The sequence below is a fragment of the Carcharodon carcharias genome, chromosome 19 (assembly GCF_017639515.1).
Source record: "Carcharodon carcharias isolate sCarCar2 chromosome 19, sCarCar2.pri, whole genome shotgun sequence".
Classification (NCBI taxonomy): domain Eukaryota; kingdom Metazoa; phylum Chordata; class Chondrichthyes; order Lamniformes; family Lamnidae; genus Carcharodon; species Carcharodon carcharias.
The window spans coordinates 106,599,531-106,618,876 of record NC_054485.1 but is presented as its reverse complement, the minus strand read 5'-3'; positions in this window follow the sequence as shown (position 1 = coordinate 106,618,876).

Sequence of the window (19,346 nt, the reverse complement as noted above, 5' to 3'; positions counted from 1 at the left end):
AATTTGATTCACTCCACATAATATCAAGAATGGCTGAAGATACTGCAAAGGCAAATAGCTCCTGACCTCATTACAGCCTTGGTCCAAACATGGACAAAAAAGATGAGGTGAGAGTGCCTGCCCTTGACATCAAGGCAGCGTTTGACGGAGTGTGGCATCAAAGCCTGCCCACAATCTCCAAGGCACAAGTCAGGAGTGTGATGGAATACTCTCCATTTGTCTAGATGAGTGCAGCTCCAACAACACTCAAATAACCGGACACCATCCAGAACAAAGCAACCCACATGGTTGGCACCTCATCCACCAAAGTAAACATTCACTCCCTCCAACACTGACACATGATGTATTGCAGCAACTGACCAAGGTTCCTTCAACAGCACCGTCGTCTGCGACCTAGAAGGACAAGGGCAGCAGATGCATGGGAACACCACCCTGACCCACAATTGTATCACTGTTCCTTCCCTGACACAGAATTAAAATCCAGGAATTGCCTCCTCAACAGCACTCTGGGTATACGTACACCAGATTTTTCATTCATTCACAGGGATGTGGGTGTGGGCTAGCATTTATTACCCATCCCTAATTGCCCAGCAGGCATTTAAGAGTTAGCTACATTGCTGGGTAGACCAGGTAAGGATGGCAGATTTCTTTCCCTAAAGAAAGTGAACCAGATGGGTTTTTACATCAACATGGTTATCATTAGACTTTTAATTCCAGATTTTCATTAAATTCAAATTCCATCTACCATAGTGGGATTTGAACCCAGGTCCCTCATAGCATTACCCTGGGTCTCTAGATTACAAGTCCAGTAACAATACTGCTATGTCACCACTTCCCCCAGATTAGCTGCAGTGGTTAAAGAAGGTGGATCACCACCACCTTCTCGAGGGCAATTAGGGATGGGCAATAAATGCTAGCCCAGCCAGCGAAACCCACCTCCCCTGAAAGAATAAAGAAAATACAGTCAAGGTCAGGCAGACAAACAAAGACAGACAGGCAGAGATTCAAATATATGCGTGGAAGATAAACAGATAGATACACCCTCCAAGGCATATACCGACTAAAACAAATAAACAAACAAATGGAGGTAGATGGACAGAAATATGTTTATACAAATGCACATTGTAGATAAACAGATACACACCTACACAGACATTTACAGATACATGGAGAGATGGTAAATGTGTCATAAAAGGAAAGAACTTACACACCAATGAATGATTTTTGCAAAGCATGGTCTTTATCAAAGATCTTACAGAAAGTTTCCAAAAAGATGAACAAAAATAAAACAAAAAAACGATGGAAATGCTCAACAGACCTGGCAGCAACTGTGGATCATCAGAAGAACAGAGAAAAAGACGGGGGCGTTGGGGGACAACGAAGGAAAGTGCTACAAAGTGGGGGCAAAGGTCACAATCTAAAATTGTTGAACTCAGCAATGAGTCCAGAAAGCAGTAGAATACCGAGGCAAAGATAAGGCTCTGTTCCTTAAGATTGCATTGAGCTTCATTGGAACACTACAGGAGGCTGGGGATGGAAAGGTCAGAGTGGGAGCAAAGTGGAGAATTAAACTGACAAATGATAGGAAGCTCAGGGTTATGCTTGCGGACTGAATGAAGGTGTTTCACAAAGCGGTCCTATTGGTCTCCCCAGCGCAGAAGACACCACATCATGAACAGCGAATACAGTATGACAAAATGAAAGAAGCATAGGAGATGTTCATTGGTTTCTGGTAGTGGTGGTTGAGAGATGAATCTTAGTCAGGACACCAGGGAAGCTACTGCATTCACTGCTCCCAATGCAGTCTCCCCTACATTGGAGAGACCAAATGCAGACTGGGTGACCGCTTTGCAGACCACCTTCAGTCTGTCCGCAAGCATGACCCAGACCTCCCTGTCGCTTGCCATTTTAACACTCCACCCTGCTCTCTTGCCCACATGTCCGTCCTTGGCTTGCTGCAATGTTCCAGCGAAGCTCAACGCAAACTGGAGGAACAGCACCTCATCTTCTGATTAGGCACTTTACAGCCTTCCAGACTTAACATTGAGTTCAACAGCTTCAGATTATGAACCCTCTCCTCCACCCTCACCCCTTTTTGTGATATTCATGTTAATTTTTTAATTTTTATTTTTTATCCACTTATTTTTTTTTTCATTGTTTTATCCCCACCTTTTATCCTATTTTCAATCTCTTTTCCTGCCACCATCCCCTCCTCCCACCCCACCCCCACAAGAGTCATCTGTCACTTGTTCATGATGTTCTTCCCAGAGTGCTTAGCCTTGTCCTGCTATTATCACATTCTGCTTTCTGACCTTAATACCACCATCAGCACCTCCTTTAGCCAGCACCAGTATCATTAACACCCCTTTGTCCTTTCGTTCATGACATCTCTGGCAATCTCTCCCTTGCCCCCACCTAACACTGGCCTTCTATCCAGCTTCACCTGCTCCTCCCCCTTTAGACAGTATACATTTCATCACATTTTTACTTCTTTAGCTCTGAAGAAGAGTTATACGGACTCAAAACATTAACTCTGTTGCTTTTTTCTCTCTCCATAGAGGCTGTTAGACCTGCTGAGATTTTCCAGCAATTTCTGTTCTTGCACCAGGAAAGCACTCTGCTCTCACCCAAAAGACACACAGTAGTGCACTGAAATGCCTATTTGTCTTATATCAGTAAGTACTGAAAAGTGTTTTGAACCCCACAACTTTCTGGCTCAGATTTAATAGTACTACAAACTGAGCCAACCTTACCCCACTTCCTAAAATCCCAATTCTAACTTCCTAATATTCCCACTCCATAATCTCATAATATCCCAGTTCTAACTTCTTAACCTTTTCACTACACACTTCATCATACTCTAGGCCTTAGGGGAGGTGATGGCATAATGGTATTGTCACTAGCCTAATAGCCCCCGCAATCATTTGTGTAATGCTATGGGGACCTGGGTTCCAAATGCTAAAACTTGTTTTCAATAAAAGTCTGATAATAGGCATACAGCCATTGCTGATTGTCATTAAAAATCCATCTGGTTTACTAATGTCCTTAAAGATAGAAATCTGTGATATGATTCTTAAAATGCCCTCTGAACAAATGCAATTAGGGATAAGCAACAAATGCTGGCCTAGCCAGTGGTGTCCACATCCCATGAAACAAATTTTAAAACAACATTCCCATTACGCACCTCATCATATTCTGGACCTAACTTCCTAATGTTCCTACTCCACATCTCATAACATTCCAGATCTAACTCCCTGATATTCCACTCTGCATTTCCTATTATTTGCACTTCACTCTCCACTCTCTTCCCCAATGTGACACAGCAGTCCGTTAAGCAGATCACCGCAGGGTGCCTTGTTATTGTCACTATAAATTTGCCACACATAAAAAGGCCTGACAATGATTTAAAAGCAGGACTGTAAGAGGAATTTATGCCAATGTGACATCCTTCTCTACGGAGAGGCATTCAGGACAGGATGAACCACTTCAAAATAAGTGGGTGTGAAATCAGTCAGTCTGTCTCTCTGCCCTGCTTGCTCATGTGATTTTAATCACACCACCCTTCCAGAGGAAGCTACAATCATTTGTAGCTGAGAGATGTGAGAAAAAAATGATTGCAAGCTGCACAATGCAAGAATAAAAGATGTGCATGCTAAACAGTGACTGCTGGCACAAATTAACACTACACCCTTGGAAGTGATTAGCTAAGGTACAAACTAGGGTCTATGAAAATGAAGTCGTGGTGGGCACCCATTGTATCTTCCATTTTTAAAAAAATTCTTTCATGGGATGTGGGCGTTGCTGGCTAGGTCAGCATTTGTTGCCCATCCCTTATTGCCCTTGAGAAGGTGGTGGTGAGCTGCCTTCTTGAACTGCTGCAGTCCATGTTATGTAGGCACACTCACAGTGCCGGTAGGGAGGGAGTTCCAGGTTCTTGAACCAGCGGCAGTGAAAGAACAGCGATATATTTCCAAGTCAGGATGGTGAGTGGCTTGGAGGGGAACTTCCAGGCGGTGGTGTTCCCAAGAATCTGCAACCCCTGTTCTTCGAGGTGGTAGAGGTTGCTGGTTTGGAAGGTGCTGTTGAGAGCACCATGGTGAGTTGATGCAGTACATTTTGCAGATGGTACACACCACTGCCACTATATTATTGCAGTGGAGGGAGTGAATGTTTAAGGTGGTGGATGGGGCACCAACCAAGCAGACTGCTTTGTCCTGGATGGTGTCAAGCTTCTTGAGTGTTGTTGGAGCTGCACTCATCCGGGCAAGCGGAGAGTATTCCATCACACTCCTGACATATGCCTTGTAGATGGTGGACAGATTTTCCAAGTCAGGGTATGAGTTTCCACCCACTGCCCTTGTCAGTATTTGTGTGGCTAGCCTAGCTCAATTTTTAGTCGATGTTAACCCCCAGGATGTTGAAATTGGGGAATTCAACGATGCTAATGCCATTGAATGTCAAGGGGTGATGTTTAGATTCTCTCTTTTTGGAAATGGTCATTGCCAAGCAATCATGTGGCACGAATGTTACTTTCCATTTATCAGCACAAGCCTAAAATTGTTCAGGTCTTGCTGCATATGGGCACGGACTGCTTCAGTATCTAAGGAGGCACAAATGGTTTTGAACACAGTGCAATTATTACCGAACATCCCTACTCTGACCTTATGATGGAAGGAAAGTCACTGATGAAGCAGCTGAAGATGGTTTGGCCAAGGACACTACCCTGAGGAACTCCTGCAGTGATGTCCTGCAATGAGCATCTCCCTTAAGGAAGTAAAAGCATATTAAGACATGGACATTAATAGATCACTATTGATAACAATGTACTTTGTTAACACAGGTTTGGTTTCAAATGGACAGATTGGATCTGATGTTCAATGGGACCAGCAGCGCTTTGCTATTGGAATCAGTGGGTGATTAGCGAAAGAAGCCACATAACCAGCTGTTTGTGTCACCTCACCATGATTTCAGCCAGCTGCCTGCGGACTTACAGCAACTGGCACTATGGAATTTTGGGGTCATTACACGTTGTTTTAAAAGAGTTGGCAGAATAGCAATGAAGTGTCTGTTACCAATAGTTGTTTTCACCACGACGAAAGGCTCCTCTCTCCAATGTCTATAAAAACTTGCACACAAAACAAGATTGTAGCAAAATCCAACCATATTTAGGTAATCAGCAGAAAACTCTCCCACAAAAATATATTGGTTGCTGCAAGATGGCGCCGTAATAAGCTGCCCCTCACTGTCAAGCACCCCTCATTGTCACGCACCCGTCACTGTAACACACACCACACTGTCACACACCCCTCACTGTCACGCACCCCTCACTGTCACACATTCCTCACCGTCACACACCCGTCCCTGTCACACACCCCTCACTGTCACACACCTCTCACTGTCACACACCCCTCACTGTCACGCACCCCTCACTGTCACGCACCCCTCACTGTCACACATTCCTCACCGTCACACACTTGTCCCTGTCACACACCCCTCACTGTCACACACCTCTCACTGTCACACACCACTCATTGTCACACACCCCTCACTGTCACGCACCCCTCACTGTCACACATTCCTCACCATCACACACCCGTCCCTGTCACACACCCCTCACTGTCACACACCTCTCACTGTCACACACCTCTCACTGTCACACACCACTCATTGTCACACACCTCTCACTGTCACACACCACTCACTGTCACACACCCCTCACTGTCACACACCCCTCACTGTCACACACCTCTCACTGTCACACACCACTCATTGTCACACACCCCTCACTGTCACACACCTCTCACTGTCACACACCACTCATTGTCACACACCCCTCACTGTCACGCACAACTCATTGTCACACACCTCTCACTGTCACACACCCCTCACTCTCACACAATCCTCACTGGCACACACCCCTCACTGTCACGCACCCCTCACTATCACGCACAACTCATTGTCACACACCCCTCACTGTCACGCACCACTCACTGTCACACACCCCTCACTGTCACACACCTCTCACTGCAAAGCATCCCTCACTGTCAAACACACCTCACGGTCACGCACCCCTCACTGTCACACACCTCTCACTGTCACGCACACCTCAATGTCACACACCCCTCACTGTCACACACCACTCACTGTCACGCACAACTCATTGTCACACAACGCTCACTGTCACACACCCCTCATTGTCACACACCCCTCACTGTCAGGCAACCCTCACTGTCACACACCTCTCACTGTCACACACTCCTCACTGTCACGCACCCCTCACTGTCACACACCTCACACTGTCACACACACCTCACTGTCACACACCCCTCACTGTCACACACTCCTCACTGTCGCCCACCTCTCACGGTCACACACCCCTCACTGTCACACAAACCTCACTGTCACACACCTCCCACTTTCATACACCCCTCACTGTCACACACCCCGCACTGTCACGCATAGCTCACTGTCACACACAACTCACTGTCACTCACCCCTCACTGTCACGCACACCTCACTGTTACTCACCCCTCAAGGTCACGCACCCCTAACTGTCACACACCCACTGTCACGCACCCCGCACTGTCACGCACCACTCACTGTCACACATTCCTCAATGTCAAACACCACTCGCTGTCACACAACCCTCAATGTCACACACCTCTCACTGTCACACACCCCTCACTGTCACACAACCCTCACTGTCACACACTCCTCACTGTCACAGACTCCTCACTGTCACACACCTCTCACTGTCACACACCCCTCACTGTCACGCACTCCTCACTATCACGCACCCCTCACTGTCACGCACCCCTCACTGTCACACACTCCTCACTCTCACGCAACCCTCATTGTCACGCACCCCTCACTGTCACACACCTCTCACTGTCACACACCTCTCACTGTCACACACTATCACTGTCACACACCCCTCACTGTCACACACCCCTCACTGTCACACACTCCTCACTGTCACACACCTCTCATTGTCACACACCCCTCACTGTCACACATTCCCCACTGTCACCCACCCCTCACGGTCACACACCTCTCACTGTCACGCACCCATCACTGTCACGCACCCCTCACTGTCACACACTCCTCACTGTCACACACACCTCACTGTCACACACCTCTAACTGTCACACACCCCTCACTTTCCCCCACCCCTCACTTTCACCCACCCCTCACTGTTACGCACCCCGCACTGTCACGCATCCCTCAATGCCACACACACCTCACTGTCACACACCTCTCACTGTCACCTACCCCACACCATCAGCCACCCCTCACTGTCGCACACCCCTCACTGTCACACACCTCTCACTGTCACACACATCTCACTGTCACACACTCCTCACTGTCACACACATCTCACTGTCACACACCATTCACTGTCACACACCCCTCACTGTCACACACCCCTCACTGTCACGCAACCCTCACTGTCACGCACCCCTCACTGTCACACACCCGTCACTTTCACACACTCCTCACTGTCACACACCCCACACTTTCACACACTCCTCACTGTCACACACTCGTCACTGTCGCCCACCTCTCACGGTCAGACACCGCTCACTGTCACGCACCCCTCACTGTCACACACCCCTCACTGTCACGCATCGCTCACTGTCACACACCTCTCACTGTCACTCACCCCTCACTGTCACGCACCCCTCACTGTCACTCACCCCTCAAGGTCACGCAACCCTCACTGTCACACACCCCTCACTGTCACACATTCCTCACTGTCACGCACATCTCACTGTCACAGACTCTTCACTGTCACACACCCCTCAATGTCACACACCACTCGCTGTCACACAACCCTCACTGTCACACACCTCTCACTGTCACACACCCCTCACTGTCACACACACTGTCACGCACCCCTCACTGTCACACACACTGTCACACACCCCTCACTGTCACACACACTGTCACGCACCCCTCAATGTCACACACCCCTCACTGTCACACACCCCACACAGTCACACACTCCTCATGTCACACACTCCTCACTCTCATACACCACTCACTGTCACACACTCCTCACTGTCACACACTACTCACTGTCACACACGCCTCACTGTCACACACACCTCACTGTCACACACTCCTCACTGTCTCACACCCCTCACTGTCACACACCCCTCACTGTCACACACTCCTCACTGTCACACACTCCTCACTGTCGCCCACCTCTCACTATCACACACCCCTCAATGTCACACACCCCTCACTGTCAGGCAACCCTCACTGTCACACACCTCTCACTGTCACACACTCCTCACTGTCACGCACCCCTCACTGTCACACACCTCACACTGTCACACACACCACACTGTCACACACCCCTCACTGTCACACACTCCTCACTGTCGCCCACCTTTCACGGTCACACACCCCTCACTGTCACACAAACCTCGCTGTCACACACCTCCCACTTTCACACACCCCTCACTGTCACACACCCCGCACTGTCACGCATCGCTCACTGTCACACACAACTCACTGTCACTCACCCCTCACTGTCACGCACACCTCACTGTTACTCACCCCTCAAGGTCACGCACCCCTCACTGTCACACACCCACTGTCACGCACCCCTCACTGTCACGCACCCCTCACTGTCACACACCCCTCAATGTCAAACACCACTCGCTGTCACACAACCCTCAATGTCACACACCTCTCACTGTCACACACCCCTCACTGTCACACACACTGTCACGCACCCCAAACTGTCACGCACCCCTCACTGTCACATACTCCTCACTGTCACACACTCCTCACTGTCACCCACCTCTCACTGTAACACACCCCTCACTGTCACACACCACTCACTGACACACACACCTCACTGTCACACACTCCTCACTGTCACACACTCCTCACTGTCACACACCCCTCACTGTCACGCACCCCTCACTGTCACGCACCCCTCACTGTCACACACTCCTCACTGTCACACACCCCACACTGTCACACACCCCTCAATGTCACACAACCCTCACTGTCACACACTCCTGTCACAGACTCCTCACTGTCACACACCTCTCACTGTCACACACCCTTCACTGTCACGCACTCCTCACTATCACGTACCCCTCACTGTCACACACCCCTCACTGCCACACACTCCTCACTCTCACGCAACCCTCATTGTCACGCACCCCTCACTGTCACACACCTCTCACTGTCACACACCTCTCACTGTCACACACTATCACTGTCACACACCCCTCACTGTCACACACCCCTCACTGTCACACACTCCTCACTGTCACACACCTCTCATTGTCACACACCCCTCACTGTCACACATTCCCCACTGTCACCAACCCCTCACGGTCACACACATCTCACTGTCACGCACCCATCACTGTCACGCACCCCTCACTGTCACACACTCCTCACTGTCACACACACCTGACATTCACACACCTCTAACTGTCACACACCCCTCACTTTCCCCCACCCCTCACTTTCACCCACCCCTCACTGTTACGCACCCCGCACTGTCACGCATCCCTCAATGCCACACACACCTCACTGTTACACACCTCTCACTGTCACATACCCCACACCATCAGCCACCCCTCACTGTCGCACACCCCTCACTGTCACACACCTCTCACTGTCACACACATCTCACTGTCACACACTCCTCACTGTCACACACATCTCACTGTCACACACCATTCACTGTCACACACCCCTCACTGTCACACACCCCTCACTGTCACGCAACCCTCACTGTCACGCACCCCTCACTGTCACACACCCGTCACTTTCACACACTCCTCACTGTCACACACCCCACACTTTCACACACTCCTCACTGTCACACACTCGTCACTGTCGCCCACCTCTCACCGTCACACACCGCTAACTGTCACACACCCCTCACTGTCACACACCCCTCACTGTCACGCATCGCTCACTGTCACACACCTCTCACTGTCACTCACCCCTCACTGTCACGCAACCCTCACTGTCACTCACCCCTCAAGGTCACGCAACCCTCACTGTCACACACCCCTCACTGTCACACATTCCTCACTGTCACGCACATCTCACTGTCACAGACTCGTCACTGTCACACACCCCTCAATGTCACACACCACTCGCTGTCACACAACCCTCACTGTCACACACCACTCACTGTCACACACCCCTCACTGTCACACACACTGTCACGCACCCCTCACTGTCACACACACTGTCACACACCCCTCACTGTCACACACACTGTCACGCACCCCTCAATGTCACACACCCCTCACTGTCACACACCCCTCACAGTCACACACTCCTCATGTCACACACTCCTCACTCTCACACACCACTCACTGTCACACACTGCTCACTGTCACACACTACTCACTGTCACACACCCCTCACTGTCACACACCCCTCACTGTCACGCAACCCTCACTGTCACGCACCCCTCACTGTCACACACCCGTCACTTTCACACACTCCTCACTGTCACACACCCCACACTTTCACACACTCCTCACTGTCACACACTCGTCACTGTCGCCCACCTCTCACGGTCAGACACCGCTCACTGTCACGCACCCCTCACTGTCACACACCCCTCACTGTCACGCATCGCTCACTGTCACACACCTCTCACTGTCACTCACCCCTCACTGTCACGCACCCCTCACTGTCACTCACCCCTCAAGGTCACGCAACCCTCACTGTCACACACCCCTCACTGTCACACATTCCTCACTGTCACGCACATCTCACTGTCACAGACTCTTCACTGTCACACACCCCTCAATGTCACACACCACTCGCTGTCACACAACCCTCACTGTCACACACCTCTCACTGTCACACACCCCTCACTGTCACACACACTGTCACGCACCCCTCACTGTCACACACACTGTCACACACCCCTCACTGTCACACACACTGTCACGCACCCCTCAATGTCACACACCCCTCACTGTCACACACCCCACACAGTCACACACTCCTCATGTCACACACTCCTCACTCTCATACACCACTCACTGTCACACACTCCTCACTGTCACACACTACTCACTGTCACACACGCCTCACTGTCACACACACCTCACTGTCACACACTCCTCACTGTCTCACACCCCTCACTGTCACACACCCCTCACTGTCACACACCCCTCACTGTCACACACTCCTCACTGTCTCCCACCTCTCACGGTCACACACCCCTCACTGTCACACACCCCTCACTGTCACACAACCCACACTGTCACACACCTCTCACTGTCACACACTCCTCACTGTCACGCACCCCTCACTGTCACACACCTCACACTGTCACACACACCACACTGTCACACACCCCTCACTGTCACACACTCCTCACTGTCGCCCACCTTTCACGGTCACACACCCCTCACTGTCACACAAACCTCGCTGTCACACACCTCCCACTTTCACACACCCCTCACTGTCACACACCCCGCACTGTCACGCATCGCTCACTGTCACTCACCCCTCACTGTCACACACTCCTCACTGTCACGCACCACTCACTGTCACTCACCCCTCAAGGTCACACAACCCTCACTGTCACACACCCCTGACGGTCACGCACCCCTCACTGTCACGCACCCCACACTGTCACACACCCCTCAATGTCACACACCACTCGCTGTCACACAACCCTCACTGCCACACACCTCTCACTATCACACACCCCTCACTGTCACACACACTGTCACGCACCCCAAACTGTCACGCACCCCTCACTGTCACATACTCCTCACTGTCACACACTCCTCACTGTCACCCACCTCTCACTGTAACACACCCCTCACTGTCACACACCACTCACTGACACACACACCTCACTGTCACACACTCCTCACTGTCACACACTCCTCACTGTCACACACCCCTCACTGTCACGCACCCCTCACTGTCACGCACCCCACACTGTCACACACTCCTCACTGTCACACACCCCACACTGTCACACACCCCTCACTGTCACACAACCCTCACTGTCACACACTCCTGTCACAGACTCCTCACTGTCACACACCTCTCACTGTCACACACCCTTCACTGTCACGCACTCCTCACTATCACGTACCCCTCACTGTCACACACCCCTCACTGCCACACACTCCTCACTCTCACGCAACCCTCATTGTCACGCACCCCTCACTGTCACACACCTCTCACTGTCACACACCTCTCACTGTCACACACTATCACTGTCACACACCCCTCACTGTCACACACCCCTCACTGTCACACACTCCTCACTGTCTCACACCTCTCATTGTCACACACCCCTCACTGTCACACATTCCCCACTGTCACCAACCCCTCACGGTCACACACATCTCACTGTCACGCACCCATCACTGTCACGCACCCCTCACTGTCACACACTCCTCACTGTCACACACACCTGACATTCACACACCTCTAACTGTCACACACCCCTCACTTTCCCCCACCCCTCACTTTCACCCACCCCTCACTGTTACGCACCCCGCACTGTCACGCATCCCTCAATGCCACACACACCTCACTGTTACACACCTCTCACTGTCACATACCCCACACCATCAGCCACCCCTCACTGTCGCACACCCCTCACTGTCACACACCTCTCACTGTCACACACATCTCACTGTCACACACTCCTCACTGTCACACACATCTCACTGTCACACACCCCTCACTGTCACACACCCCTCACTGTCACACACCCCTCACTGTCACGCAACCCTCACTGTCACGCACCCCTCACTGTCACACACCCGTCACTTTCACACACTCCTCACTGTCACACACCCCACACTTTCACACACTCCTCACTGTCACACACTCGTCACTGTCGCCCACCTCTCACGGTCAGACACCGCTCACTGTCACCCACCCCTCACTGTCACACACCCCTCACTGTCACGCATCGCTCACTGTCACACACCTCTCACTGTCACTCACCCCTCACTGTCACGCACCCCTCACTGTCACTCACCCCTCAAGGTCACGCAACCCACACTGTCACACACCCCTCACTGTCACACATTCCTCACTGTCACGCACATCTCACTGTCACAGACTCTTCACTGTCACACACCCCTCAATGTCACACACCACTCGCTGTCACACAACCCTCACTGTCACACACCTCTCACTGTCACACACCCCTCACTGTCACACACACTGTCACGCACCCCTCACTGTCACACACACTGTCACACACCCCTCACTGTCACACACACTGTCACGCACCCCTCAATGTCACACACCCCTCACTGTCACACACCCCTCACAGTCACACACTCCTCATGTCACACACTCCTCACTCTCACACACCACTCACTGTCACACACTGCTCACTGTCACACACTACTCACTGTCACACACCCCTCACTGTCACACACACCTCACTGTCACACACTCCTCACTGTCACACACCCCTCACTGTCACACACCCCTCACTGTCACACACTCCTCACTGTCTCACACCCCTCACTGTCACAAACCCCTCACTGTCACACACTCCTCACTGTCACACACATCTCACTGTCACACACCATTCACTGTCACACACCCCTCACTGTCACACACCCCTCACTGTCACGCAACCCTCACTGTCACGCACCCCTCACTGTCACACACCCGTCACTTTCACACACTCCTCACTGTCACACACCCCACACTTTCACACACTCCTCACTGTCACACACTCGTCACTGTCGCCCACCTCTCACGGTCAGACACCGCTCACTGTCACCCACCCCTCACTGTCACACACCCCTCACTGTCACGCATCGCTCACTGTCACACACCTCTCACTGTCACTCACCCCTCACTGTCACGCACCCCTCACTGTCACTCACCCCTCAAGGTCACGCAACCCTCACTGTCACACACCCCTCACTGTCACACATTCCTCACTGTCACGCACATCTCACTGTCACAGACTCTTCACTGTCACACACCCCTCAATGTCACACACCACTCGCTGTCACACAACCCTCACTGTCACACACCACTCACTGTCACACACCCCTCACTGTCACACACACTGTCACGCACCCCTCACTGTCACACACACTGTCACACACCCCTCACTGTCACACACACTGTCACGCACCCCTCAATGTCACACACCCCTCACTGTCACACACCCCTCACAGTCACACACTCCTCATGTCACACACTCCTCACTCTCACACACCACTCACTGTCACACACTGCTCACTGTCACACACTACTCACTGTCACACACCCCTCACTGTCACACACACCTCACTGTCACACACTCCTCACTGTCACACACCCCTCACTGTCACACACCCCTCACTGTCACACACTCCTCACTGTCTCACACCCCTCACTGTCACAAACCCCTCACTGTCACACACTCCTCACTGTCACACACTCCTCACTGTCGCCCACCTCTCACTATCACACACCCCTCACTGTCACACACCCCTCACTGTCACGCATCGCTCACTGTCACACACAACTCACTGTCACTCACCCCTCACTGTCACGCACCCCTCACTGTCACTAACCCCTCAAGGTCACGCAACCCTCACTGTCACGCACCCCTCACTATCACGCACCCCTCACTGTCACACATTCCTCACTGTCACACACCCCACACTGTCAAACACCCCTCACTGTCACACACCCCTCACTGTCACACACCTCTCACTATCACATACTCCTCACTGTCACACACCCCTCACTGTCACACACTCCTCACTGTCACACACACCTCACTGTCACACACCCCTCACTGTCACACACTCCTCACTGTCACACACTCCTCACTGTCACACACCCCTCACTGTCACACACATCTGACCGTCACGCGATCCTCACTGTCATGCACCACTCAATGTCACACACCCCTCACTGTCACACACCCCTCACTGTCACACACCCCTCACTGTCACACACAACTCATTGTCACACAACACTCACTGTCACACACCCCTCAATGTCACACACCCCTAACTGTCAGGCAACCCTCATTGTCACACACCTCTCACTGTCACACACTCCTCACTGTCACGCACACCTCACTGTCACACACATCACACTGTCACACACACCTCACTGTCACACACCCCTCACTGTCACACACTCCTCACTGTCGCCCACCTCTCACGGTCACACACCCCTCACTGTCACACAAACCTCACTGTCACACACCTCTCACTTTCACAAACCTCTCAGTGTCACACACCCCGCACTGTCACGCATCGCTCACTGTCACACACAACTCACTGTCACTAACCCCTCACTGTCATGCACACCTCACTGTTACTCACCCCTCAAGGTCACGCACCCCTCACTGTCACACACCCCTCACTGTCACGCACCCCTCACTGTCACACACCCCTCACTGTCACGCACCCCTCACTGTCACACACGCCTCACTGTCACACACCCCTCACTGTCACACAACTCTCACTGTCACACACTCCTCACTGTCACAGACTCCTCACTGTCACACACCCCTCACTCTCACGCAACCCTCACTGTCACGCACCCCTCACTGTCACACACCTCTCACTGTCACACACTCTCACGGTCACACACCCCTCACTGTCACACACCCCTCACTGTCACACACTCCTCACTGTCACACACCTCTCACTGTCACACACCCCTCACTGTCACACATTCCCCACTGTCACCCACCCCTCACGGTCACACACCTCTCACTGTCACGCACCCATCACTGTCACGCACCCCTCACTGTCACACACTCCTCACTGTCACACACTCCTCACTGTCACACACCACTCACTGTCACACACTCCTCACTGTCACACACATCTCACTGTCACACACCATTCACTGTCACACACCCCTCACTGTCACACACCCCTCACTGTCACGCAACCCTCACTGTCACGCACCCCTCACTGTCACACACCACTCACTTTCACACACTCCTCACTGTCACACACCTCTCACTGTCACACACCCCTCAATGTCACACACCACTCGCTGTCACACAACCCTCACTGTCACACACCTCTCACTGTCACACACCCCTCACTGTAACACACACTGTCACGCACCCCTCACTGTCACACACACTGTCACGCACCCCTCACTGTCACACACACTGTCAGGCACCCCGCAATGTCACACACCCCTCACTGTAACATACTCCTCACTTTCACACACCCCTCACTGTCACACACCCCTCACAGTCGCACACTCCTCACTGTCACACACTCCTCACTCTCACACACCACTCACTGTCACACACTCCTCACTGTCACACACTACTCACTGTCACACACCCCTCACTGTCACACACACCTCACTGTCACACACCCCTCACTGTCACACACTCCTCACTGTCGCCCACCTCTCACTATCACACACCCCTCACTGTCACACACCCCTCACTGTCACGCATCGCTCACTGTCACACACAACTCACTGTCACTCACCCCTCACTGTCACGCACCCCTCACTGTCACTAACCCCTCAAGGTCACGCAACCCTCACTGTCACGCACCCCTCACTGTCACACATTCCTCACTGTCACGCACCCCACACTGTTAAACACCCCTCACTGTCACACACCCCTCACTGTCACACACCTCTCACTATCACATACTCCTCACTGTCACACACCCCTCACTGTCACACACCCCTCACTGTCACACACTCCTCACTGTCACACTCTCCTCACTGTCACACACACCTCACCGTCACACACCCCTCACTGTCACACACCCCACACTGTCACACACTCCTCACTGTCACACACCACTCACTGTCACACACCCCTCACTGTCACACACTCCTCACTGTCACACACTCCTCACTGTCACACACCCCTCACTGTCACACACATCTGACGGTCACGCGATCCTCACTGTCATGCACCACTCAATGTCACACACCCCTCAATGTCACACACCCCTCACTGTCACGCACCCCTCACTGTCACACACGCCTCACTGTCACACACCACTCACTGTCACACAACTCTCACTGTCACACACTCCTCACTGTCACAGACTCCTCACTGTCACACACCCCTCACTCTCACGCAACCCTCACTGTCACGCACCCCTCACTGTCACACACCTCTCACTGTCACACACTCTCACTGTCACACACCCCTCACTGTCACACACCCCTCACTGTCACACACCCCTCACTGTCACACATTCCCCACTGTCACCCACCCCTCACGGTCACACACCTCTCACTGTCACGCACCCATCACTGTCATGCACCCCTCACTGTCACACACTCCTCACTGTCACACACTCCTCACTGTCACACACCACTCACTGTCACACACTCCTCACTGTCACACACATCTCACTGTCACACACCATTCACTGTCACACACCCCTCACTGTCACACACCCCTCACTGTCACGCAACCCTCACTGTCACGCACCCCTCACTGTCACACACCACTCACTTTCACACACTCCTCACTGTCACACACCCCTCACTGTCACACACCCCTCAATGTCACACACCACTCGCTGTCACACAACCCTCACTGCCACACACCTCTCACTATCACACACCCCTCACTGTCACAAACTCCTCACTGTCACACATTCCTCACTGTCACACACACTGTCACACACCCCTCACTGTCACACACACTGTCACGCACCCCGCAATGTCACACACCCCTCACTGTAACATACTCCTCACTTTCACACACCCCTCACTGTCACACACCCCTCACAGTCGCACACTCCTCACTGTCACACACTCCTCACTCTCACACACCACTCACTGTCACACACTCCTCACTGTCACACACTACTCACTGTCACACACCCCTCACTGTCACACACCCCTCACTGTCACACAATCCTCACTGTCTCACACCCCTCACTGTCACACACCCCTCACTGTCACACACTCCTCACTGTCACACACTCCTCACTGTCGCCCACCTCTCACTATCACACACCCCTCACTGTCACACACCCCTCACTGTCACGCATCGCTCACTGTCACACACAACTCACTGTCACTCACCCCTCACTGTCACGCACCCCTCACTGTCACTAACCCCTCAAGGTCACGCAACCCTCACTGTCACGCACCCCTCATTGTCACGCACCCCTCACTGTCACACATTCCTCACTGTCACGCACCCCACACTGTCAAACACCCCTCACTGTCACACACCCCTCACTGTCACACACCTCTCACTATCACATACTCCTCACTGTCACACACCCCTCACTGTCACACACTCCTCACTGTCACACATTGCTCACTGTCACACACACCTCACTGTCACACACCCCTCACTGTCACACACCCCTCACTGTCACACACTCCTCACTGTCACACACTCCTCACTGTCACACACCCCTCACTGTCACACACATCTGACCGTCACGCGATCCTCACTGTCACGCACCACTCAATGTCACACACCCCTCACTGTCACACACCACTCACTGTCACACACAACTCATTGTCACACAACACTCACTGTCACACACCCCTCAATGTCACACACCCCTCACTGTCAGGCAACCCTCATTGTCACACACCTCTCACTGTCACACACTCCTCACTGTCACGCACACCTCACTGTCACACACTCCTCACTGTCACACACGCCTCACTGTCACACACTCCTCACTGTCACACACTCCTCACTGTCGCCCAACTCTCACGGTCACACACCCCTCACTGTCACACAACCCTCACTGTCACACACCTCTCACTATCACACACCCCTCACTGTCACACACCCCTCACTGTCACGCATCGCTCACTGTCACACACCTCTCACTGTCACTCACCCCTCACTGTCACGCACACCTCACTGTCACTCACCCCTCAAGGTCACGCACCACTCACTGTCACACACCCACTGTCACGCACCCCTCACTGTCACGCACCCCTCACTGTCACACATTTCTCAATGTCACACACCACTCGCCGTCACACAACCCTCAATGTCACACACCTCTCACTGTCACACACACTGTCACGCACCCCAAACTGTCATGCACCCCTCACTGTCACATACTCCTCACTGTCACACACTCCTCACTGTCACCCACCTCTCACTGTAACACACCCCTCACTGTCACACACCACTCACTGACACACACACCTCACTGTCACACACTCCTCACTGTCACACTCTCCTCACTGTCACACACCTCTCACTGTCACACACCCCTCACTGTCACGCACCCCTCACTGTCACGCACCCCTCACTGTCACACACCCCTCACTGTCACACACCCCTCACTGTCACACAACTCTCACTGTCACACACTCCTCACTGTCACAGACTCCTCACTGTCACACACCCCTCA